At 43.8% G+C, this 24802-nt stretch overlaps 1 protein-coding gene across 4 annotated transcripts in view; it reads right to left on the bottom strand.

Moving 5' to 3' along the window:
* The window catches only part of KCNE2 (potassium voltage-gated channel subfamily E regulatory subunit 2), a 190026-nt gene that overhangs the window by 85967 nt on the left and 79257 nt on the right, over positions 1-24802 (bottom strand). For all 4 annotated transcript variants that reach the window (XR_010132392.1, XM_055373933.2, XM_063702601.1 and 1 more), the window contains one exon: positions 21147-21247. The gene's annotated coding sequence lies outside the window, so the exon portion shown is untranslated. The remainder of the gene's footprint in view (positions 1-21146; positions 21248-24802) is intronic.

The raw sequence follows: 24802 nt of genomic DNA, 5'->3' as shown, positions 1-24802 counted from the left end.
GCAGGTGGGAGATGGGAACCAGTTCGGTGGCTGCAGAGATTCTGCTGAAGAGAGGTGATGAGAGAATAAACTAGAGGGATTTGATCTAGAATGAAACAAGTAATGACACGTGAAGGAAAAGCCAGCAATGGACAAGCAGCCAAAGGCTTCTGACCAGGGTGACTGAAGGATGGTGGGGCCTTTAGCAGAAACAAGGAGGGTAGGAGAACATGCTAGGAGGGTAGGAGAAACATATGAATTTGGTCAAAGGTAATATATACATTTGGGTTTGGCCACTGTAAAAGTAAGGTGCTGGCAGGACGTACTAGCAGGCATGTGGGATGCTCTTGTCATTAGCAGATATCTGTGTGTCATCGTACATCTATGGTCGACTTGTACGCCTAGAAACCAAGAGACATAATGAGGCTCGGGCCATGGGGCCGGTCTTCTGGGAGTCTATTAGCTTTCTCTGCTTGTGTCCAGAGATGATACCCATTGCCCGACAGCGATCTGCAGATTAGTCCATTAGTCACACAAAAGTGATGAGAACTGGGGAGAGGAAGATAAACTACCTGAAAACCAACTCATGGTTCCCACCCCACCGGGGCTACCTGACAACAGCATTTTCCAAAAGGTACCACAGTATTATTACTCTTGAGCTCTGGTTGGGATCTCTGTGCATGTCCTCATTGCAATAGTGCACCAGCAGTTCACTTTCAAAGGCGGCTTCAAAATCCTCACAGCTGTGTTTTAAACCCGGCCAATTAGATTTCACTGGAAAGTCAGTCAGGGCCAAAACCTGGGAGTAATTTCAAGGACACCTTTTAAGACCAAAAGGCAGCCTTTCAGAATTGACAGTTTCTGTAGATCCAAGTTACACAGAGCCTTTCATCTGCACATTAGCAGATGCAGGACTGGGGGGGATGGACTGGAAGGACTTATCTGAAACTGGAATCATCAGGTTTCCTGAAACACACACATTTTCTTGTTTAGCTTCCCATCCACCAAGGGGGTCACCTGGGGAATATCACTGCCAGAAATACACCTACAGGTTTTCAATTAAAATAAATTGCCTCAATCTTTGCAAATTATACAAGAACTGTCAGTGTCATACCAAGGCCACAAACTCACTCTCAGGCAAGCTCCAGGGAGACAAATTTCAGAAACCACAGATGGGGAATGAAATCCCTTCGATGCTCATAGCCTGCCCTCTGTGACCTTCTGAATGGAGTCACAGTGCCTGGTCCTCATAAGCCCCAGGAAGCCATCAGCAGAAGCTGTGGAAAATCCACCCAGGTGATCAGTCCTCAGGCCTGCTTTAGTCTCCGGTTGCCCAGGGTCTTCCTGTCTGTCTCAGAGGACTCCTAAGGCCAGCTTAGGGATCGATGGCCTCACACATCCTTTTTCCAATCCAGCAAGCCTAACTCATCTCAAGGACAGTAAGCAACCCTCAAGTACCTCCCAGGTCCAAACCCTCCCTGGCCTCTGATCTTTATTGCCATCAGACTCTCCTGGGCACACAGAACAAGCAACACATATTTATGTTGCTTCCCACTCTAGATCATAAACTCACGTGTTGTGTTTTTCCTTTCTGGAATTCCCCTGCTAGCTCTACAGCCCCAAGAGAGGAAGTGTCCGGAATTTGGATGAGTGACACTTGTATTGCTTACACACTTTTCAAGATGTGAATATGTAAGATGATTCAGAACTATGCATGGTGACACATGCCTATGTCACTATATTAGTCCGCTAGGGCTGCCATAATGAAGTACCACACACTGGGTGGCTTAAACAACAGTTTTTTTTGTTTTTTGCTTTTTTTTTTTTTTTTTGAGACAGAGTCTTGTTCTGTCGCCCAGGCTGGAGTGCACTGGCGCGATTTAGGCTCACTGCAATCTCGGCCTCCCCGGTTCAAGCTATTCTCCTGCCTCAGCCTCCCAAGTAGCTGGGACCACAGGAGCACACCACCACACCCAGCTGATTTTTGTATTTTTAGTAGAGACAGGGTTTCACCATGTTGGCCAGGCTGGTCTCGATCTCCTGACCTTGTGATCCGCCCAACTCAGCTTCCCAAAGTGCTGGGATTACAGGTGTGGCCACCGTGCCCGGCCAAACAACAGTTTTTTGTTTGTTTTTTTGTTTTGTTTTTAATACAATTCTAGAGGCTGGAAGTCCCGGATCAAGGTGTCAGCAGGGTTGGTTTCCTTCTGAGGCCTCTCTCCTTGGCTTATAGATGGCCACCTGCTTCTAGTATTAATATTTTCACATGCTCATACCTCTGTGAGTCTGTACCCTAATCTCTTTTTATAAGGACACCAGTTAGATTGGATTAAGGCCCATTCTAGCAGCCTCATTTAACTTTGGTTATCTCCTTAAAGACCCTATCTCTGAATTCAGTCCCATTCTGACGTCCTGGAGATTAGGACTTCAAACATATGAATTTGTAGGGACACAGTTCAGCCCACGACAGCCACATAACATGCACCCAGTGGAAATCCAAGCCCTTCTGCGCCTCGCCTCAGAGCCAGACTACCCACCGCCGTATTCCTCATGAGTTGGAGTGAGTTAGGGAAGACAGAAAGTTCAGTTAAGTCAGTTGCTTCTGGTTCACAGCTCTGGTAGAAAATTCACTGGGAGGAAGTGTTGGAAATTAATAGCTGGCAGGCTCCGGTCCTCACCTGTTTAGACCCCTATCTCCCTTGTCGGTGGGCATCACCTAGCGCCTTTTACTGATCAGCTACCCTGGCTCAAAGCCATGACCCCCCAGCCTTCAGAGAAGAATCTCACAAAGGATTCACACACACCCCAGGTGACAGAAATTGCTGTGCCTGCAGTGCTCTAGCTATGTGCGGGACCCAAGCGCTCGGTCCAGTACTGCTTGGAGCACGTGTGATCTCATCGGACAGAGGAGGCTGCGTGGAGGGCCCCATGTGGAGACGGGCCAAGGCACCGACCAGAGCCTGCTGGAGGCTGCATGCAGCTGTTTGAAGAGAATTGGTTTGATCCTCACAACGGAAGAGCCAAAAGAGTTCACGAAATCTACTCTAAAAGGGCAAAGATACCTACATCTGTGTTAAAGAGAAGCACTGCTATTTGTGAGAAAGCACTGCAAGATGGAACAAGGTGTGGTGCCATTTAGAGGAGGGTCAGACCCGAGGCCCGGGTGAGAAACGCTTGGGGGAAGGTGGCCGTTGAGCTGAGTCTGGAAGGCTGCGGGCAAGTGGGAGGGGATCCCAGAAGTGGGGGGCATAGCCTGTACAATGACCAGATTCCAGGCCTGTTCTGACCCAAGCAAAGGCGAGTTTTCCAATTGTATCCCCAGAGCTACACGCCCCAGAAAGAGCAGGAGCTGAAGGTAGTGCCTGTGGCCAAAATAGCGCCTGCAGACAGCAGGAGAGGCCAGCCTGTTCTCAGACTCAGCACCCCTTCTGTATCAGAACCAAAAACTGGCTCTCCACTGTCAGCATTATTGCTTTCCAGGAATCTCCTGTTTTGTAAAGTATTTTTGCCAAGATGTGATGTTTTGCAAGCCCTGCAGCCCATCTCCCTCCTCCTCTGTGAAACTGATGAAACCATTCATCTTCCAGCTCCAGGCAGCCTTACCCCACCCCAGCCTTACTCCCCAGCTCACTTCCAGAATCTGGCTAAGATCCAGGAGTCTCGGAGGCAGAAGACAAGCCCGTCTGTCTTAACCAGAACTGGCGACATGGAGGGGCTGTGGTATCCTCACTGCCTGGTGAAGACAACTGCCTGTTGGCAGACACTCCTAAGGGGCCTAAAAATCTCCAAGACAGCCCCTGCATTTGGCAAGAGACAGAGTCGGATCCTTTCTGAGTATATTTTGATATGAATTAAGGGCAAGGGGCCCTTTCTGAAATATTTGCTAGAGGGCCATATTTTAAACTCATTGCACTGCTCAGTGACTCCTGCCCCCACATAAACTAATCAATACGGTAAATATTTATTCAAATTCCCATTTATGAGGCCAAAGGGAAAGTAGGTTGACCATAGAAGAAGTGCTTCATGCATGTTGATACCTGTACCCAGAAATCATTTATCCCAGCCTTGCAAGGAAACAGTAAATTTCACCAAGCCACTACCATGCATCAATCCAGGCAGAAACATTTTAAGGCTGGATGAGATGTTATTAATATCAATCAAGCTATGGGACATGCATTGTTCTAAAAATTGTACATGTATTAATGTACATAACCTGAAAGAGATTTCTATTTTACCACAAAAACATCAAAATCCTGCATTAAAAATGTAATACATTTTAAGAATATTTTTAAATTCAAAACCACACACCTGGGACTCTTTATGTCAGCATCCTGGGTAGTACCTCATGGTAGTATCGCTCCACCATGAATACTGATAACAAACTGTACCTTTAATACCTTAAGACTTTAGGCCTAAGGACTAAACCCAGATTGTTCTATCTCAGCGTTCCTGGGAGCCCTGTGAAAGCTAAAAGCGAATTCGGGATTTAGTCTATATGGTGTAGAGAATTCCCAGCTGCTGTTTGAGCCCTTGCTGAGCAGCCATGCCAAGAAATTACCCCAGACCTTTCTGGTGACCTAGCCAGGGCCCAGGAGAGAGAGAGGGTGGACAGGTCACTTTGTCTCCACTCTAGTTTAGCCAGGGCTAGGGTCATAACCTCCCCAGCAGCAAGCATGCAGCTTTGGGAGAAATAGAAAAGTAATCTAGTAAGAAAACACTGTAGGAGTTTAGAGGGCAAAATAGCTGCCACAAGACCTAAACGATGTCGGGATGCTTCTCAGAAAGTCTACTCTCTTCCCTACTTCTGGTGCAGTAGGAATGACATGTAAGATTGCAAAGTCATACCCCTGAGGGGATGAATGCCCTTAGCCCATGCCCTTGGCAGGTGAATGCAAACTATTATGTAGTTGGACATGTTTACTTTATATGCATTTGTGTGTGAGTATGTGTCATGCCCATGGGGTTTCCTCCTCTGTGGACTAGGGAGTGTTGAAAGTTTCCCCTCTCTTCCATCCTTGAAGGAATATGTGACTCTAATAGTGAGGCTTTCAGTTATCCTATCTAACCTTTGTCAGTGAAGGGAAAATAGAAACCTCCAATAGAGCCCCATAACCAGCCAATTTTTTCACCTTAGCCTAGGACAACACTAAGTATGAACAGCAACACAGGTTAGGCAGTTGCCACTTTTCAGAGAAGCTTGCAGGAGGGTGGAATCCGATCCAAAATGTTTGCTGGGGGAGAGGAGACACAGAATGCAAATATATGGAGACCATGAATTTATTCACATTACAACTCAGAGATTCAAAGAAACTATTCTTTATTGTCTCTATAGCTTCATCTGATATTTCTCATGAGACGCTAGCCTGCTGGGCAGCAGGAGCTGCTAAGACTGGCCAATTGACAATAGTTCAGGGTTTTTCCAATTTAAACTGCCTCCTTTCAATTTAAACATTGAGTCTATTTATTCAAAGTTCAATTCCCTTTAGGGTAGCTCGTATTTTAATAGCCTGTATAGGACAGCTCAGATTTCCTCCTGTGGTTGCTTTGTTCCCTTCCAATATGGCAGCCAGTGTTGGAGGAAAGATGGAATTTTCATGATTTTGAGGAGGGAGGGAGTCATCTCTGAACCCCGCTACTGGAAAACTCCCCTAGCCAGATTTCCTTATCAACTTCTGCCTGACACTTTGAGGGCACCCAGGCACTTCTGTTGGTCCATTCCATACTGGCGTTGAAGGCATCTAAAGAGACTAATCTCTGGTTTTCCCTCTGCCTGACCCATTGAATTGATGTGTATTGCCCAGGCTGGTGCAGGGACAGGCTATGAAACAGTCTCCTGCTAGAGTCCTAAACGGTGTTTCTCAGTTTATCCAACAGTCCCCCACCACCATCAACTCTGGGAGTGTGATGATGACAAGGGATATTAGGGCTGGGGCTTGGTCTCTCACCTCCCTTTTTACTGTCAGCCCTCTGCCAATCCTTCCGTGCCCTATGGAAGTGGCCAAAAGCAGGGGTCCTCCAAGAGGTCTGAAGCCCCCCCTTTTTTTTGAGACGGAGTCTTGCTCTGTTGTCCAGGCTGGAGTGCAATGGCGTGATCTCGGCTCACTGCAACCTCTGCCTTCAGGGTTCAAGTGATTCTCCTGCCTCAGCCTCCCAAGTAGCTGGGATTACAGGCACCCGCCACCACGGCCGGCTAATTGTGTGTGTGTGTGTGTGTGTGTGTTTTTAGTAGAGACGGGGTTTAGCCATGTTGGCCAGGCTGGTCTCGAACTCCTGACCTCAAGTGATCCGCCCACCTCAGCCTCCTAAAGTGCTAGGATTACAGGCGTGAGCCACCATGCTCGGCCTGAAGCCCCTTTTTATATACCTATGAAGGCATGTCACTAGTCTTGATTTTTTGGCCTTCTCATGGCTATCTGGATGTTTCTGGTGGCCCCATGGGTTACAAGTTTGTGGTCAAGATCCCTGATCCTGACCCAATTGTCTTCCTTTTTGTTTCTTCTTTGCACTCACAATTCCAGGTCCACATAGGGTGGCCTTCAAACTCTTCTCATAGATTTCCCCTGCCCAGGAGCAACAAGCCTCAAAGCCTACTTGCCACAGGCTGAAGTCTGTCTCTTCCATAATTATGGGAAAAGTTTAGAATATGAGTCTTCCAGTTCTGGGTTTTAAAATGTTAATAAATTTTGAAAATCCTCTTCCTCTCTAAAAAATCTGGATTTCAAGACTATTGTCTTCCTGCAAAATTCTATTTTCGATGTCATAAACTTCCTTTCTCTGTGCATCCTGACATAACAATTCCGATTATTTCCCAACCTCCCTGAGGGGCAACAGATGGCTCAAACTGCATAAGGAGAACTGGGGGGAAGTTCTGCCCACAAAAATGCCAAAGGGAAAAGCACATGAGTAGTTTGCAAAAACAAAAAGCAAACAACCAAAAAAACAAAAAATCCTATCCCCATTTCATATACCTATTACTGACACTCAGTCAAATGCCTGTCCTCACCCTTATTTGCTCCTGTTCTCAGAACTACATGAACACTTTAGTGGATGAGAATGGATTCACCAGAGGCCCAAAGCCTGCCCCATCTGGTGTCTCCATGGAATGATTACTCATCTCTGCCTCTCCTACTTCTCAAACTGTCTAGTCAGACCCTACAACAGTCATATGACCCCACCACAACGAGAATCGGGTACTTATGACTATGACAGGAACTTGAGGGACAATATGATGTCTTTTGAATGTCAGAAATGACAAATGGGGCTTGACTTAACAGTTGTACAAAGTTACCAATTTATGGCTGATCTCTTTTGCCACATGATGAAAAGGTGTTCAGGCAAACTGCCACAACTGTCTTAAAGACTCTGCAAAGGAGAGAACACAGGCCAGGTGTGGTGGCTCATGCCTGTAATCCCAGCACTTTGGGAGGCCAAAGTGGGTGGATCCCCGAAGGCCAGGAGTTCAAGACCAGCCTGACCAACATGGTGAAACCCCGTCTCTACTAAAAATACAAAAATTAGCTGGGCATGGTGGCGGGCACCTGTAATCCCAGCTACTCGGGAGGCTAAGGCAGGAAAATTGCTTGAACCCAGGAGGCAGAGGTTGCAGTGAGCCAAGATCACGTCATTGCACTCCAGCCTAGGTAACAAGAGCGAAACTGTCTCAAAAAAATAAAATTAAATTAAAAAAGGAGGGAACACAACTGTGTGGATTTCTCAATGCCCTTTGTATGGACGATGCAGTCACGAAAATTCAGGGAAAACCAAAGAGAACAGAGCACAAGTACAATGCACTTGGAACTTTTTCATTCACCAACTTCTCTAGGAGCCACTTCAAAGAGACAGAACTATTGTTATTTCTTATGTTGTCCTGTATGCCTGCGGCAACTTAGTTTTCAAAGGACTATCACACCTACTAGCTCCTTTTATCCTCTCAAAGCCGCATGAGGTGGGTACAACAAGTGCAGTCATCTCCTTTGACAGATGTGTCAGCCTCTAGGGCACACCAAGTGGTGTGAGATGCTCCAAAGAAACCCAGGTGACCCCCAAAGAGAGTTCTTTACACTGTGTCGCAAAGAGGCAATTGGACCTAAGTCATCATAGAAAGATGGAAAGTTGAGTGATATTGCTGAATGGTTTAGAGTGAGACAACAGGTGTCTGTATATTTGTGCTGGACCTAGGTTCTCATCCTGCTTCGGCCACTCAATGGCCATGCAAGTTTCAGAAAGTCATTGAACCTCTTCAGCCTTAGTTTCCTTGACCAAAAAATAGGAATAAAAATAATATCTGCCCTACTCTCCACACAGGATGACCAAATGCATCAAAATTAAGCACCTGTGGGTGCTGTATTTATGGAGGAATTTTTGGACACAATCAACCTTCAGAGGTGGGGCTATGACTACTTAATACTGATAACTACAACAGGCCCAGGCTTCTGTCTTTTCTAGTCAACATTTTATATATCAATCCTGGCTTTCTGCTTCCTTAACTCAGGAAAGAAAGAGGAAAAACATGTGTGTAATCGACACAAATTAGTCCTTTTATTCTTGCTTACAGATGACTGGAGGAAGAACGTAGCATAAATATGGTGAAGGATGCGGCTATTCGGGTCCTTGGTCTGTATATTAGAAGAGCACTTTACAAGCACTTTTACATACTTTTCTGTCAAGCAAGTCAGTAAGCAGGACAAATAGCACCACCTGGATACAAAGACTGAAGAATGGAGCTGAGGACTAGTGTGACCTGACCACAGGGCATTGAACTCAAGTCTCCCAAGAATTCCCTAGTCTCTCCTCCTCCCCCTGTGCTAGGTTTGGGGTTGAAACTTGAGCACTTGAGACAAAATATTTGAGCACCTTGAATGAATGCATTCTTTCTGAAATTCAGCCATAGTCACCATCACTGTTCCTTAAGCACCTGGTATTTACGGAGCATGATGTCGATTTACAAATATATGTTCATCTCCTGTTAGTGGCTCAGCATTGTGCTAGGGCCCAAAAGCGATGTTGAAGTACAGTGATTGGTGGCTTCCCATGGTTTATAAGTGTATTTGCAGAAACCCCCCAAATATATGAAATAGTAATAAATGGTTTGGGCCAGAACTGAAACCAGCACAGGGCATGTCACTCACTATAAGGAACGTAATGAAATAACGAGAGATTGGATCAATCATTTAAAACGAATTAATGGGAAACATACTATGAAGGGCTAGGTTTTGTGGTTCATGATATAAACGATAAAGGGGTTTGGATGGAAAACAGACCAATTAAAGTGACTACCATTAGAGGAAGTGTCATGGAAAAGGAGAGACTTAACTGGATATTAATAGATCAGTAAAAATATTATGTCAAGGAAAAAGGTGAAGCTATGCTTGATAGGAGGAAAAAAAGAACAAAATCCAGAGACAGGATATGTATAAGGCATAAATAGTACAGCAGTGTGCTGGTAAAGGTTCAGCAACCCTCTCTTGGTGGGTGAGGGACTTGATTAGTAGCATTTGCCAATTTCCAAGGCATAAACACTCCCAATATGGCTAATCTCAAGTGACCAGCATGACATCACGGAATGGGTAGTTGGAAGGGATGGGCATTAGCAAGCCGTCATAAGAGTATTTCCACTATTAAGATACAACAGCTGTGCATGATCTCAGGAGCACAGATAATGGTAAAACTATTTGGAAGCTATGAGTTTTAAGTATTTATTAACTTTTTAAACCTAATTTATTTAATTGTAAGTTTATATAATTTACCGTATAATGACAACTGTGTTTACCAACTGGCTTACAAGCTTCCTGAAAATTTTAGCACAGGCTCTTGAGAGCCTGTATGAGAGAGAGTTCCTGCACATGATTATGGCCCAGATTCAAAACAGGAAAACCGTCCCACGGGAATGATTCATGCAGGAGGTTTGAGGGAAATAACATTCACTTCATAGAGCCAGATCATAAAGACCAAAAAAGACAAGGAACCTGGTGTAGAGGGAATGTAGTAGGATTGAGAGCCCCCAAGCATGGAGCTGCCATGATGTTTCAGGAAGCTGGAGAGGGGTGCACAGGACAGACTGGGGAAGGAGTGTGCACTCAAAGGCGGGGCAGGAAGAGGAGCTTAAAATTGGGGTGACAGATTGGGTGGAGATGGGGAGACTAACATGAGGGATATCTTTAAGTAAACCCAGCACAATATGGCACCCAGCTTTGGGAATTCAGAGAAGGGCCCATTAAAGGTGCAGGAGGTAAGTCTGGTTGGCTGAGAGGGGAGTTGCTGCTGAGAGAAGGAGCTGACCTGAACATCCTGGGAAGGAAGATGAGTTCTCGAATCTGCTGCATGGGAGGCAATGGCCAGGGAGATGCAGCAGGGGAAAGGTCTACAGCAGTGACACTGCACACAACTGTCAGGAGATACGAGGTTGGAGCCTGTGGGAGAGGAATGTGATTGGAAATGTCCATTTTGGGGTTTCAATCCAGAGCTGGCAGAAGCCTTGAGATGCATGAGCTCTCTGGAGAAAGACACACAGAAAAGAAGGCTGAAGCTTGGCACACACTGGCATCTGAAGGCGGGAGGAGGAAGAAGAGCCACAAATGTTTCCAGATAAGAAGTCCCCAGAGGGTAGGAGAACTAGAGAAAAGGTCTCAGAGACCAAGATGGGGCCATTTCCCAAAGGGAAGTATATGTCCAATGCATTAGGGTTGTTGGCTAAGCTAAAATAGGAAAAAATAAGTTCTCCTCTCTCAGACAGGGATGTTAGCTAGGCTAAAACAGAGAAAAATAAGTCATTTCTCAGAAAGAAAGAGTAATGGAATTTACAGCGGTGTGCTGGTAAACGTTCAGCAACCCTCTGTTGGTGGGTGAGGGACTTGATTAGTAGCATTTGCCAATTTCCAAGGCATAAACACTCCCAATATGGAGAGTTGCTGCCAAGAGAAGGAGCTGACCTGAACATCAGAGAAAAAGTAATGGAATTTAATTCCACCTCATGAAGAGAAACCAAGTCCACTACTTGGGGCAGAAGCTGTTCTTCTGGCCTGGGTTACCTGGAAGGTGCCTCAATGTTGCACCTCACTGTGCTATGGAGGCACAGGCTGTTTGTTCCAAGGAGGGGCACCCAGTCAGTAAAAATGTGTGTTGGGAAATCTCGCCGCACTAAACATGTTCCAGAAACTTCTCAATAGTCAATAATTTAAAAGCTTAAGTTCATAGAAGTTAAAACTCTAATAAGCAACTAAAAGGAGAGTACAATATATGCAGCCTTAGAGATATTTTTTCTACCCTAGGAATATAAAATTGCAATTTGTGAAATAATCTGGTAGCTACCTTGATTGCAGTTGTTTCCTTTTAGAAAATTCTCCGTGAAACCTAAAAACACAAGTCTCGTTCCTTTAGAGGAAATCTTTTTAAATGTCCAAAAATAATAAAGTATGAATACAGCAGTCCTCTTGAAGGAATGTGCTGTATACATCCATTGTCCGTTACAAACGCCAGAGGTACCACATGAGGTCTTTAGGGATTACTATATAAATAATGAACACTCTTAAAAATGCAAAATCCAGTTCAATAGCGCTTTCATTGCTCTTATTTTGGATTATGTCTATTGAGAGAGAAAGCAGATTTCAAGCCAAATGGAGAGAAAGATAATACCCCATATATTGTGTTTAACATATTTAACAGAAATAACAAAGACAAGGCTTACTCTACAGCTTAGCTTTTTCAGATTTAGTAATTCCAGTAATGCTTTTGCTTCATGAAGTGCTGAAAATAAAGCAAGAATATTTACATTCTTGTTTTATTTTATACAATGCTTCTCATCATTTCCCTGTTTGTGTAGTCTTATGTATGTTCTTTCTTTTGTTCCTAACCCTTTATAAGGACAACCCAAAAAAACCCTATGTTTTTTTCATTTTTGTTCTTGAATGATAGAATGTTTCTTAACTCTTTATGATATATATTAAAACCACCCACATATTGCTGCACCAGGCTTTAATTAGGGGAAGATTTTTTTCCGTGATTGCATCTCCTTAGCTACATGGATTGTGCTACAGTCAGGAGAAAAACAGGGGAAATGAATAAAAATGACAAAACTGTTTGTTGACAGGGCTTTGGGGAAGAAGACACACTCAACTTTGCTGGTGGCACCATAAATTGAAAAAAGAAATCATTTCAAGAGCAATTTTGCAATATGTGACAAGTCATAAAAATTATCCTACTCTTTGACCCAGTAGGGCTCTTGGAGAAACATGTCCCAAGGAATAATTCCAAGGAAACAAAAATATTTGTAAAAAGATGTGTTGAGCCCTCCCATATAGTAAAATGAATAATTAGAAACAGCCCAGGTACCCAACTGTGAGGAAATGGCTTAGGCAGACTGTGCTCTATTAATATAATGGAATATTAAGTGGTCACTAGGAATGACAATTATAGAGATGATTATGCAATCTGAGGAGTATCATGCAAAATCATTTTAAATGGCAAGAGGAGAAAACATAGCAATGCACAGAGTGAAAGACAACATTTCCTGCCTCCATAGGAGGGTGTGTGATGTAAAAACTGGGGATGTAGCAGTTCAGTTACTGGAATTCCTCAGCTTTTATTTCACTTGCCTTTTAGATGGCAAGTGTTTGACCTTCATTGCTTAGTTTATAAATCCTACTATTCTCAACTTGTAGGCTGCGCACTCTCCTGAGAAGGGAGAGGCAACACTAGAAGGTGGAGGCATGCATAATTTAAAAACAATGTAGTGTTTCGCCCAATTGTTTGTGTGTGTGTGTGTGTGTGTGTGTGTGTGTGTGTGTGATTATGTATAGTTGAATTTGCAGCTCAAATAATATTTTTAAAGAATGTGAGCTTTGTATGTTTACCAAAAGTGAGGCTTTAAAAGGTTGAGAAAAAGTTCCCTCTTTTAACTTGTCCTAGGTACTTATGAAACTATTTAGTGCTGTGTAAATTGGATCTGCAGATATTCCATTGAAATTGCCCATATTGAAGCAGTCTAGCCTGCCACAATTATCTTGAGGTGCAAGGAACACAAAAAAGAATTGCCTATCCAACAATTTGCTAAGGAAGAGGGTTTACATGAGATAAACAGGCTGCTGGTCTGTCTCGCCGAGATGGCAATATGGTCATACAGTCAAAGACAAATTTTTAAAGGGAATTTTAAAATGTTACTAAGGGCAGTGGACTAAACGGAGGACCAAATATTCTCTGAGTGTATGACTAAAAAGTCTCATTATTTCGTTACATACGTAGATGGAACTTCTGCCATATCTGTGTACAATGAGCCCTCCCTACATCCAGGCTCTGGGACTCAGCCCACCACCTCCTCTGAGTCCTGCTTCATCAGGGTTCCATCTGTCGCTAGCTCCTCCACTGCCATCTCCAGTGGCTTCTTACTCCGTTGTCCTTAATCTAAATGAAACTTACACTGGATCTTTCCTTTTCCCTTCGGACAGTGGTGTGCCAGTAAATGTTTAACAATCAGCTCTCTGGAAAGAAGAGCTCTGACTTACAGCCTTTGCCAATTGCCGTGGTTTAAATACTCCTATCATGGTTGAGTTCAAGCTACCAACATGACATCACCGAATACAGAGGAGAAGAGGTGCGTAATCAATAGCACAAGCGTCATGTAGTATTTACACACAGGGACAATAAAGTATAGATAATAGTAAAATGAAATAAAATCATTAGAAAATGAGGAGTTTTGAATATTTATTATCATTGTTTTTAATAAAATGTATTTAATTGTAAGCTTATAAAATTTAATTTTAATCTAATCAAAATTTAATTGTAATGAATTACAAAATTTTATTTAGTAATAGCTCATGAAATTCCTGAAAAGTTAATAATCAGCTCTTGAAAGCCAGCCCTAGCACATAGCTCTAACACACCAGTGCATCTCTCCATCAAAATTAGGATCATTAAACTATTGTGTCACAGGATTTCATGGTCATTTGACACTGCCCTCCTTGAAGTGTTCTCCTCCTATGGTTTAGGGCAGCATGCTGTGGTGGTTTTCCTTTGACACTTCCAGCAAGTCTTCTTCATCTCCTGCCTTGGTTCCATCTCTCTCCTTTAACCCCCTTTGCATATTTGTGTGCACCCAATTTTCATTCTTTTTATTTGCTGAGCCAGGGTCTCACTCTGTCACACAGGCTGGAGCGTGGTGCCATCACAGCTCACTGCAACCTCCAACTCCTGGGCTCAAACAATCCTCCTGCCTCAGTCTCCTGCATATTCTCATTCTCCACCTGGGACTCTTCCCTGAGTGATCTCATTCACATCCACCAACAACATATTAACGACTCCAACATGATTCTAGCATCTGCAGCCAAAAACCTGACTTATCTCCAGGTGCAAAATGGCCCATGGGCGTCACCACCTGGATCTTTATTTTTATGCTTTCTTTCATACCTCTTTACCCAAACTTGATATTTCTCCTGCATTCCTTATCTAGGTCAAAGAACATTTCCACTCATTCATTAATTCAGTCGTAAATACTGATTGCATATTTAATATCAGCTAGGTACAGTTTTAGCCATGTATTCATGAAATACAATAGACAGAAAAGTCACCAAAGGCCTCAAGAAGACAGTTAACAAAACAAACAAGCAAACAAAGACCAGATATATCTTATAATGTCAATGACAATAAACATGGTGAAAGGCAAGGCATTTTAAAGTCATCCTCGGTTCCTTTCTCCTTTACTCCCTATATCTGCATGGATACTAAGACCTATGCCTTGACTGGCTCAATATCTCTTGAATGGAGGCTTTCCTGCCTCTCCAAATTGGCATTGCCTTAAGTTGGGCATTAGCACCTGTGACTTCCCACCCCTGACCTGGCCTTCCTGTTACAGCTTCTTGCCTGATCCGTCCTCCGTATTTTCTCTGGTGCTTTTCAAAATTATCCCCTCCGCTTGTTAAATGCCTCATGGGGTCCTTTAAGCACTGTAGGATAAATTCCTTGACATACTATAACAAGGAAACTAATTTCACTAGTTATTTACCATGTGTGAAATGTTCAGTGAACATGTATTGTACACACACAGGCACATGTGCACACAGTGCACACACAGTTTATTTACATGTATACATATATACTATATAGTTACACATATATACTATATATGTGACTATTTGGAATATAGATGTAAATATATACTATATGTGACTATACGGAATACAGACATAAATAAATCCCTTATAGTAGAATAGACGTATGTATTCAATATAGTCACAGAAAGGATGCCATTATCCTTCTGACAGCTTGGTGAATCCACATAATTTTTCACTTTGTACAGGAGCTAGACCTTTTCATAATCTGGCCCAACCTTTCTCCCTGAAGTTTCCTCTCCTGCCCCACCCCCGGCTCACCTAAAATCCCGTCTCAGTGACCTACTTTTCCATCTGACGTCGTTTTCACACCTTTGAGCCTTTGCTCATGTTGTCTCTTCTTCCAGGGATGCATTTGCTTCACTTTCTCTGCCCGGCGAGACTCAACCATCCAGACGCCTCTTCTTAGGGAAGGCTTCTTCCCTCCAGCCCACACCACCATCCTTTTGCCCCAGGAAATCTCCCCCTCCTTGCCACTGCCACAACCCTTTGCTCATAACACCTTTTTGTTGAGCACCTACAATGTGCTAGGCACTATTCCACTATTCCAGAGACTGGGAATGAGTGACGAATAAAGCTAAGTCCCTGCCCTTGTGGAGTTGGTATTCTACTGGAAAGAAATGGAATAGAAACACCATAATTTCAAATAGCAACACATACTGAAACAAAAATAAAATAAAGCAATAGGTAATGAGATGGAGGGGGTGAGTCCAGGTGTATCAGTCTGCTCAAGCTTCCATAACAAAATACCACAGACCAGGTGGCCTAAACAGCAGAAATGTATTGTCTCACACTTCTGGAGTCTGGAAATTAAGATCAAGGTGTTGCCAGGGTTGGTCTCTTCCGAGGTCTCTCTCCTTGGCTTGCAGATGGCCGCCTTCTCACTATGTCCTCACATGGTCTTTTTCCTCTGTGTGTTCACACCCCTGTTGTCTCTTCATGTGTTCAAATTTCCTCTTCTTGTAAGGATACCAGTCAGATGGGATAAGGGCCCACCCCAACCATCTCATTTTAATTTAATTGCCTTATTCAAGGCTCTATCTCCAAATATAGTTACAGTCTCAGGTGCTGTGGATTGAGGCTTCAACATATAAATTTGAGGGGGACCCACAATTCAGCTCCTAACAGCCAGGAAACTGCCCTTCCTCCCTAGGTGGGGACAATCACAGCACATTATCAAGAGGTAGCATAGCCATCTGTGTCCACACTCGTCTCCCACATGAGTCACTGTGCAGTGAGTGTAAGGATCATGTCTTACTTCTTGTTGCCCTATATCACCTAGCATATATGCAGTAAGTGTTTATTGAATAAATGCATAAACCAATTGGCTTTTAGAGACAATTCGTTTTGGGCTCAGAATCCAATCAGTTGTCCATATTTCAAATTCAAAAAAAAATCATCTGATAGCTTAGTAGAAAATCCTAGTGACACAATAGTGTGCCTAATTTTAAAGCTATTCATATCCAAGCCACCTGAATGGCTCACACTTTTCCCATTCGTTTTTCCAGTGGGCATTGTACCACATCCAGCCATCTGACAAGGAGAGTAAATTGCATCTGATTTTCCAATTTTGAAAGCTTGAGGATTATTTCTGGCTTGGAAGCAGTTCAATCCCAGGAATATCGATGCCAGCATCTGTACTAAAGTTAATTTGTTTCTCCATCTGTGCCATTGGTGAATCTACCCATTTGAACTCTCGGGAAAGGGAGGTAGCTGGGTGAACCCTACAGTTAGAGAAGACAGTAAGCAGGTGGCTTCCTCTCAGGGAACGCACAGAGCAGCACCAGAGGGAGAAACACAACTGTGAGACATCAAATCATTCTTGACACTCTCACAGAATACATGCAGCAGATGGAGAGGGAAAGGGATTGAGAATTTTCATCCTCCTACCTTGAAAGTAGAGTAGTGACTTAGGCAGATCACAAGCACGATCACATTTCACATTATATGTGGCTCCGTAATTAACATTACTTTTGTTTCAGCGGGAAAATAGCACATATTCTTTTATCACTAGTACAAGAAGAAATATTATTTTAGGTTCTAGTTCTGTGTTCTCAATTCCAGTATCCTTACCCTTTATAGATTTGCTCTCAGTGAATTCAGATTTGTGTGTGCGTGCACGTATATATTTTATTACTTAAACAGCCTACCATTTTGTCCAAAACATTTTAAGCAACTTATAAAACCACTTAAAATATAATAAGATTGTATGACTTAAAATTGGATAAAATTTTTGCATATGGCCTTTACTTGAAATGAGATAGACTTTTTGTACTAGATCTTTCTCACTGAGATTTGCTAAAACATAATTAAATCCTTCTGTATATGTATTTGATGCTCCAAAGAAAATAATGCTGCTAACAGAAGCCCAGCATAGTATCTCTGGGAATAGGGAAGATTATGTTCCATGTTTCAGGCACATTTTTGCACAACAAATGAAAGGGAATTGTCTTGTGTGAGGAACAGTCATGAAGTTCTAAATGCTTTAGTTTCTCAACCTTGGTGTCAAGACCTCTCAATTCATGCACATGTACAATCCAGCATGTCTCCAATTACTGTTATGATGGGCAGGGAGGGAGGTGGGGTGGAAGACTGAGAGGTTAGAACATTCTCTAAAAGGAAAGCTACTCCAGTTTTATTTCATATTGGACTGTTAGGGAGTTGTGAGAAGTGGGGAGTAGTTGGAAAAGAAGAGAAACAATAGGGGATTTCACAACAATGAAACACTGAACCATAACACCAAACACTGAGGACCATGGACGGTAGACTGGTGGCAGGATATGACGTAGGAGTTAAGAACACAGGTCTGGTTTCAAAGTGTCCAGGTTCTAGCATCAGCTCTGCTGTTTGCTAGCTGTGTGACCTTGCCAAAAGTCACACACTTAACCTCTTTGGATCCAACTATACAAGGTGTTTCTTATTCTTCACTTCCTTTTTGAAGTGAGTCAGGCTAGAAGAGCTCTTGAGAACATTCCTGTCTTCTTCTGTTCAGTGTTGCTATAAAGGAATTCCTGAGATTGAGTAAATTATAAAGAAAGGTTTATTTAGCTCATGGTTCTGCAGGCTATACAAGAACCATGGCACCAGCATCTGCTCTACTTCTGGCAAGGGCCTCAGGCTGTTTCCACTCATAGCAGAAGGCAAAGTGGAGGCTGTTGTGCAGAGATCACATGGCCAGATGGCAAGCAAGGGGGAAGGTGCCAGGCATGTTTCAATAGCCAGCTCTTGAGGGAACTAACAGAGAAAGAACTCACTTACCCCCAAGGGAGGGTATTCACCTGTTCACAAGGGATCCACCTCCATGACCCAAACACCTCCCATTAGGATCCACCTCCAACACTGGGGGTCAAATTTTAACATCAGGTTTGAAGGGGACTAGTATCCACACCATAGCAATTCCCTTTCAGTTTTCAGCAGCATAACATAACAAAAAGGTGCTCAAGAAGCTAGTGGAGATGTGCTGCCCTCCTGGGAGCTGGCTGGAGAAAAGTTTATTCTGTTTACTTCTGTTTATCCTGTTATTCAGTGTGGGCCCTGGGGGGATTAAGCCAAGGCCTGGGCCTCCAGGGGCCTATCTAGATTCTCCATTAGCTTGTCAAGCTTTGTCCTGAATAGCTCATTACTAAAAATGTTGACGAAAAAAAGACTTTGTGCATCTTTTTGGAATACCTGGTTCTCTCCCTTTAGTGTTTTACAAACTGTCTTAGTCCTTTTGGGTTACTATAACAAAGTGTCATGGACTGGGTAGCTTATGAACAACAGACATTTATTTTGCACAGTTCTGGAGGCTGGAAGTCTAAGATTGGTGTGACAGCCTAGTCTCGTCCTAGGGAGGGCTGTCTTCCAGGCTGCAAACTGCCAACCCCTCCTTGTGTCCTCACATGGAGGAAGGAGAAAGAGCACCCTCCAGAGTCTCTTCTCATAAGGGCACTAATTCCATTCACGAGGGTGCACCCTCATGACCTAATCACCCCCAACAAAAGCCCCACCTCCAAAGACCATTACACTGAGAGTTAGGGCTTCAACACAAACATTTGGGGAGCTACAAACATTCAGTCTATAGCACAAACCACCATCCTAAATTTGTGGCATCGTATTTGCTCTTGGGAAAAGCAGACAGATATGGCCCTAAAGTGTGAACTCTTTGAATCCCTTTAGAATAAGCCAGCAGCCATGAAGCAAAAGGCCCTCATCAATCTTTACATTTTTCTTTCTAATTTTCTATAAACTATTGTTTTCAAACCCATTATTAAAAGTTTCCTTCACATACGAGCTCTCTAGGTCCACATGAAAACTTGAAAACAAGTCAATTAAACAATTGCAGCTAGGAACAAGTAAGCACGTTTTATTTTACCTCCTGAAAAAGGAGCCCAGCCCAAAGGAGCTCAGCTCCAGCAGTCGGCTGGAGATGAAGAAGGACTTCCTACCAGTAGCTGCTGAGTATCCATGGAGTTCCCCCGTGACACTCAACCTGGGGGCTCCAGAAATCTGGAGAGGACAGGAAATGAGAGCAGACCCGCATCTCCTTGGAGGGTGTGGTTGGGGGTTTCCCCAGCAGGATGCCTGGAACCATGAATGCATAGACCTTAATGGATTAACAAGAGGACTTCCAACAGGACCCAGAAGAGGACCTAGCTAGGTGGCCAACACCCACATTTCTGTGGATTCCCTCTCCACTCAGCCCTTTTCTCGGCTCTCTGAAATTTGTGGTTATGGATGCAAAGATCATTCTGAGAAAGGTACCTCTCTCCCCACCTGCCACCAGTCCATGACCTTAACATGGTTAGACTCACCAGACTTTGGATAAGTCCTTTGGATTTTCCAAGATATGGATTTTCACTTTATTTCACAATGCTTTGAGCAGTTCTTGAGTTTTTTCAGATATTTATTTTTCTCCTTATCTAGAGTGGACATGGGTGAGGCTCAGTGGGTTGTTCCTGGGGGCAGTGATCATCAACTCCTTGAAAGCAGTAACCATTCCATTTTTAAATTTATGGATTCAACCAATATTTATTGAGGATGTACCAGGCACTGATCCAGTTGCTGAATTTCTAGTTCTGAGCAAAACAGATAGGGCCTCGACCTTTAAGGAACTTAGAGTCTGATGGAAGGGACAGGTGTTAAATTCACAATTACAACAATAAATATAAAAGTACACACCGTGATTGTACAGGAGACTGACAGACCAACAACTGGGCAGGAGTAGAGGGTTTGTGTGTGGGAAAGAAGAACCATGGAGGTTGGAAAAGAAGCACAGGGTGCTATGAAAGAGTATAACGGAGGCCTCAGTTAGGTTAGGAGGGGATCAGGAAAGGCCTCACAGAGGAAATAGCCTGAAACATGAAGAAGCCTTAGCCAGGGAATGATTTGGGGACTGGTGGGGTCTGACTGAGCCCAGTAAGAAGTGGAGACAAGGGCATGCAAGGAGCTGGAAGGTAAAGAGGGGTAGATCCACAGGGTCTTCAGGAAGTGTGAACACTTCCATTTTAAGCCAAGTGCAGTGGGAATCCATTGATGGGTTTGGGGCAAGGTTGTAGGCTGATTTGGTTTCTACTTAGAGGAGATCACTCTAGCTGCAGAAGTGGAGGCCACAAATGGATGTGAGAAGACAGGTAGGAGGCTAATGCGGAGTGGGAGACTCTAGGTGAGAACTGTTGGTGCTGGACCTGGCAGGGCAGTTGAGATGGAGAGAAGTAGACAGATTGCAGACATACTGAGAAGGAGGAGCCAACAGGCTCTGGTTGTAATGCAGGAGATATTACTGCAGGAGCAACTAAAATAGGTGGACAGTGATTTTGTTTTTGTAAGGGGAATACACTGGAGGGTCAGGTTTGAGGGGAAGGTCAGGAGATCCACTTTGGAAGTGTTAATGTTGAGGAGTTTGGGAGAGCAGCAAACAGAGCTGGCAAGGAGGCAGTTAAATATTAATGTCCTGGAGCCCAGAGGAGAGTCAAGGCTGCCTTCTCCGTGATGCCTGGCAGGGCTCTGCATCCACTAGACAGGCCCAATGCATGGCTGTTGACCTAAAGCAATCATGACCCTAAATGCTCACCTTAGTCTGCCACTTACCCTGGGGCTCCCAGGAACCCTCGTCTCGGGAAGACTTAACAGTCACTGTCGCCACATTTTGGAAATGTTAAAGTCCAATCACAAACACTCCAGAAAATTGCCTAGAGGGAACCAAAAGAGTTAAATGCATAGTAAGTATTAAAATTACTCTATTTATCCTTAAGCTTCCTCTCATCTTAAAGTTTGTATACTCAAGTCCCAATATAATAAAATCTGGATTAAGCTGTTGTAGAGCTTAATGGAGCCAAGTGCCTATGCCAAGTCTCAGTTAATACATTTTAAATGAAAACACACCAGCAAGATCTAGAACAAGGGTCAGGAATCATAAAATAAATACCACAAAAATAATTCTCCATTGTGAAATGACGGGTGTCATGCCCCTGGGAGTCTAAAATCTCTTCTGAATTAAACAATCTTTTCACTTGGAGACAATTAGCAAACTGTTGGCAGGCTCTGCTCTTACCTTGCGCGAGGGAAAGAGAAAGAAATTCAGAAAGTGAAGCCAGAAACTTGTCTACCTCTGTTTCCAAGCTTGGCTCTAAACACTGTCAAAATGTTATTGCTCTGGTTCAAGGAAAGAGACTGACAGACCAACAACTGGGCAGGAGTAGAGGTTAGTGCCTGGGAGAGAAGAGCCAAGTTGTGCAAACATTTAGAGCCTTCTAGAAGCTGAATGAACTTCTATCTCTGGGGATACCTTTGTTTTCTGGGGGTCACAGGTGGTGTAGTAAACTAATACTGTTTCCCATCCATCCCTCTAACACCAGTCTCATCTTGAATCCTGCCAGACAACCTCGTGCTCCTCTTAGGGAAGTAACTGAACTACATTCTTTGCTCTGGTGACAGTGAAGGATGGGTCTCATCACCTGCGGGGGCTTGTTTTGCCAGTGCCTGCAGTCTTTTTCAAACCTCTACAGGCACTTCATGTTCCTAGCTAATACTGGAGCAGTGCCCACTCCTGAAATGCTGAGCCGTAGGCCTTCTTTTCAGCTGCAGAGAGCTCTGTGCCCCCACAGAGAATGCCCTTCAGTCAGGCAAAGGCAGGGGCGAGACGCCATGTTTAAATTCAGACCTGCCTCAGAGTCTGTCCTCCTTGGGAGGCCTTGAGATCTGCATGTTTCTCAAAGGGACACATCCCAGCAGGAGGACTTCCTGTTGGTGCCACTATACTGGGTCTTGCTGAGTTTTAGCCTCTATGCTCAGCCTGTCATGCCAGTGCCTGCACATGGTGACTAAAATGCCCCTTTCACATTTCCAAACACTCCCTTAGAAGAGGTGGTACCTGGTAATAACCACTATCAGGGGAAACCCCAGAACAGAAGGAGTCAGGGACCCAGGGCTGTGTCTTTCTTCTACCTCAGTCACACCCAGGTCTGGGACAATCAACAGGAGCCAATGCACCACTGTGTTACCAGCCTCTAAGCTGCCTCCTGCAAGCCTCTAAGCTGCCTGCCTCCCATGTCGCCCACCCTACCCAGCTCAGTCTCAGGTGGGCTGAGAGGGGCCAGCCTTGTTGCCATCTTCCCCACCTCTCATGGCTTCAGTGACAGCACCTGTCGTGGCTTCTTCTCCTCACATGATAATCGGAGACACCTCTTCCTTTACAGTAGGACCCAGAAAGAGCCATTATTAATAAATGCCCCAATGGGCTTTTACATTTCTTGAGTGTGAGGATATGAGGGCGAATGAACAGTTTAATTACGTGAGCAGGGGGCTAGGAGTGGGTGCTGACATGACTGGTAGCTCCGTTATTCTCAACAGACATATTGCTGCCACCCGACCAAGGCTAGAGTAAACACAGCCACACATCTGAACTGAATTTTGACAAGACCCTGTTTCCAGACTCTTCTTTGTCAAAAGCAGCTGTATCTACCACAAAATGGAGGGTTTGTCCTTGAAAAACTTAATAATGTCGAAGAGACAAGGGATGGCCAGCTTGTGAATGGTATAAACACAGTGGTCTCAAAACCACAGGCGATCCCAGGTGGTCAAGATGAAGGAAGAAAGAGGTCACTTTTCTGAGGGCTTACGCAACCAAGCATGTGTGAAATTCAGAGTTAACTGACAGGAGCACATGAGTGGCCCAGCATGGGTGATTCCCAACCTCACAGTGGGGCAAATGGACCATAGCAAAGGTCTCCAGGCCAAAACATGAGTATCATTTACCCTAATTAAACCTACTCTGCAGGGGGCCTGAGGCATGGCTATCATGCCTTGTGAGAACCTTTGGACAGCCAAGCAACTTGTAGCCACTATGTCTGGCTCAGAGAAAATAAATAGCAATCAACATCTTGGCCTAGATTATAAATTTAAATTTTTAGGGAAGTTATTTTCCAAGGTTGGATCAGTGTTTCACTTCATTATTACATATATATATATATATTTCATCTTCATGCACATTGCTACTACTGGCTTCTGGCCAGGTCTACTCTGCCAAGAGTAGAAAAACTATGAGAAAAGCTTTTTTTTAACATTTCTAAACTGACTAGAAACAGAAGGTGCAAGGAATCTAGACAGTGGTTGGCAAGAGGAGAAAAAAAGGGGATATGTATGATTTGGAGGCCAGAGTAGAGAGACATTGCAGAGGAAGAATATCTAGCACTCAAAAATGAATCTTACTGGGATGGGGATGAAAGATGGAAAAAGAACCACAAAAGGAAAGCCCACAGTTCAAATCCTGATTCTGGAAGGATGCTGGAAGCCTCAGTAGATTTGGGGAGTCCATATCAGTTTGGTGCTTTCAGTGATTCCATCCAAGCTCATGATCAAGTTCAAAGGAACACTGTGGACGGGGCTTATATCCAGAATTTCACCAGCTCAGAGTTTTCTCAAGGGCCTGCTTCCCACCTTCCAAACTCTTTACTCTTTTTTAATCTTACAGAATTTCATTTTGCTGTTTTTCTACCTAGAATCTCCTACCTGTCTCACCTCTGTGAATGGATGACACCCTCAGGTAGCCTGGCCATCTCTGATTTGTCATCATCTCAAAACCCATTTTCTATTATCCCCTCTCCACCCCATCCCCTACGTTGCAGCCCACTCCACGCTCTGCAGTTTTGACAAGTGAAACTCAACTTTTCATCTGAACAAAGGCTAGAATGTGCCACACAGAAGGCTAACTCAAGGTTCCAGTTGTCTGGGTCAAAAGGGAACAAAAGGAAGAAAAAGGAGTCAGGAAGGGAACTTGGGGAGAATACAAGCTTGTTTTTGTACATGATAAGTGCAAACTGGAAGTTGAATCTGGAGCTCAAGAGCTAAGAGAAGGAATACATTTTGGGAGTCAGCAGAAAGGTAAAAGATGAATCCATGAAGGTGCTTTGTGTGAGCAATTTCCATGGCCACCTACAAATTCATCTACATTTAGACTCATCCTTATATTGTTGCCCCTCATATCTGTATTCAAGATGAATCCCCCATCTACAGTAATAAGTCCATTCTTTCCCACCTCCTTGGGAACATTGTTCCAACAAGTAACTCCTTTCCTGTATCTTCAACTGTCTTTTACCACCAGCTTTTAATATTCAGCCTACAGACATGTCCAAATCTCTCTTATCTTTAAAATAACAACAAATTAATTAAGAAAAAAGAAAAAAATTCCCTCCTCTGGCCCTGATTCTCTCCAGCCACTGCCTTGTTTTCATGTTTTTTGCTTGCCC

The sequence above is a fragment of the Gorilla gorilla genome, chromosome 22 (assembly GCF_029281585.2).
Source record: "Gorilla gorilla gorilla isolate KB3781 chromosome 22, NHGRI_mGorGor1-v2.1_pri, whole genome shotgun sequence".
In the NCBI taxonomy this organism is placed as follows: Eukaryota; Metazoa; Chordata; class Mammalia; order Primates; family Hominidae; genus Gorilla; species Gorilla gorilla.
The sequence above is the reverse complement of the archived record's forward strand: the minus strand, read 5'-3'. Positions and strand labels throughout refer to the sequence as shown.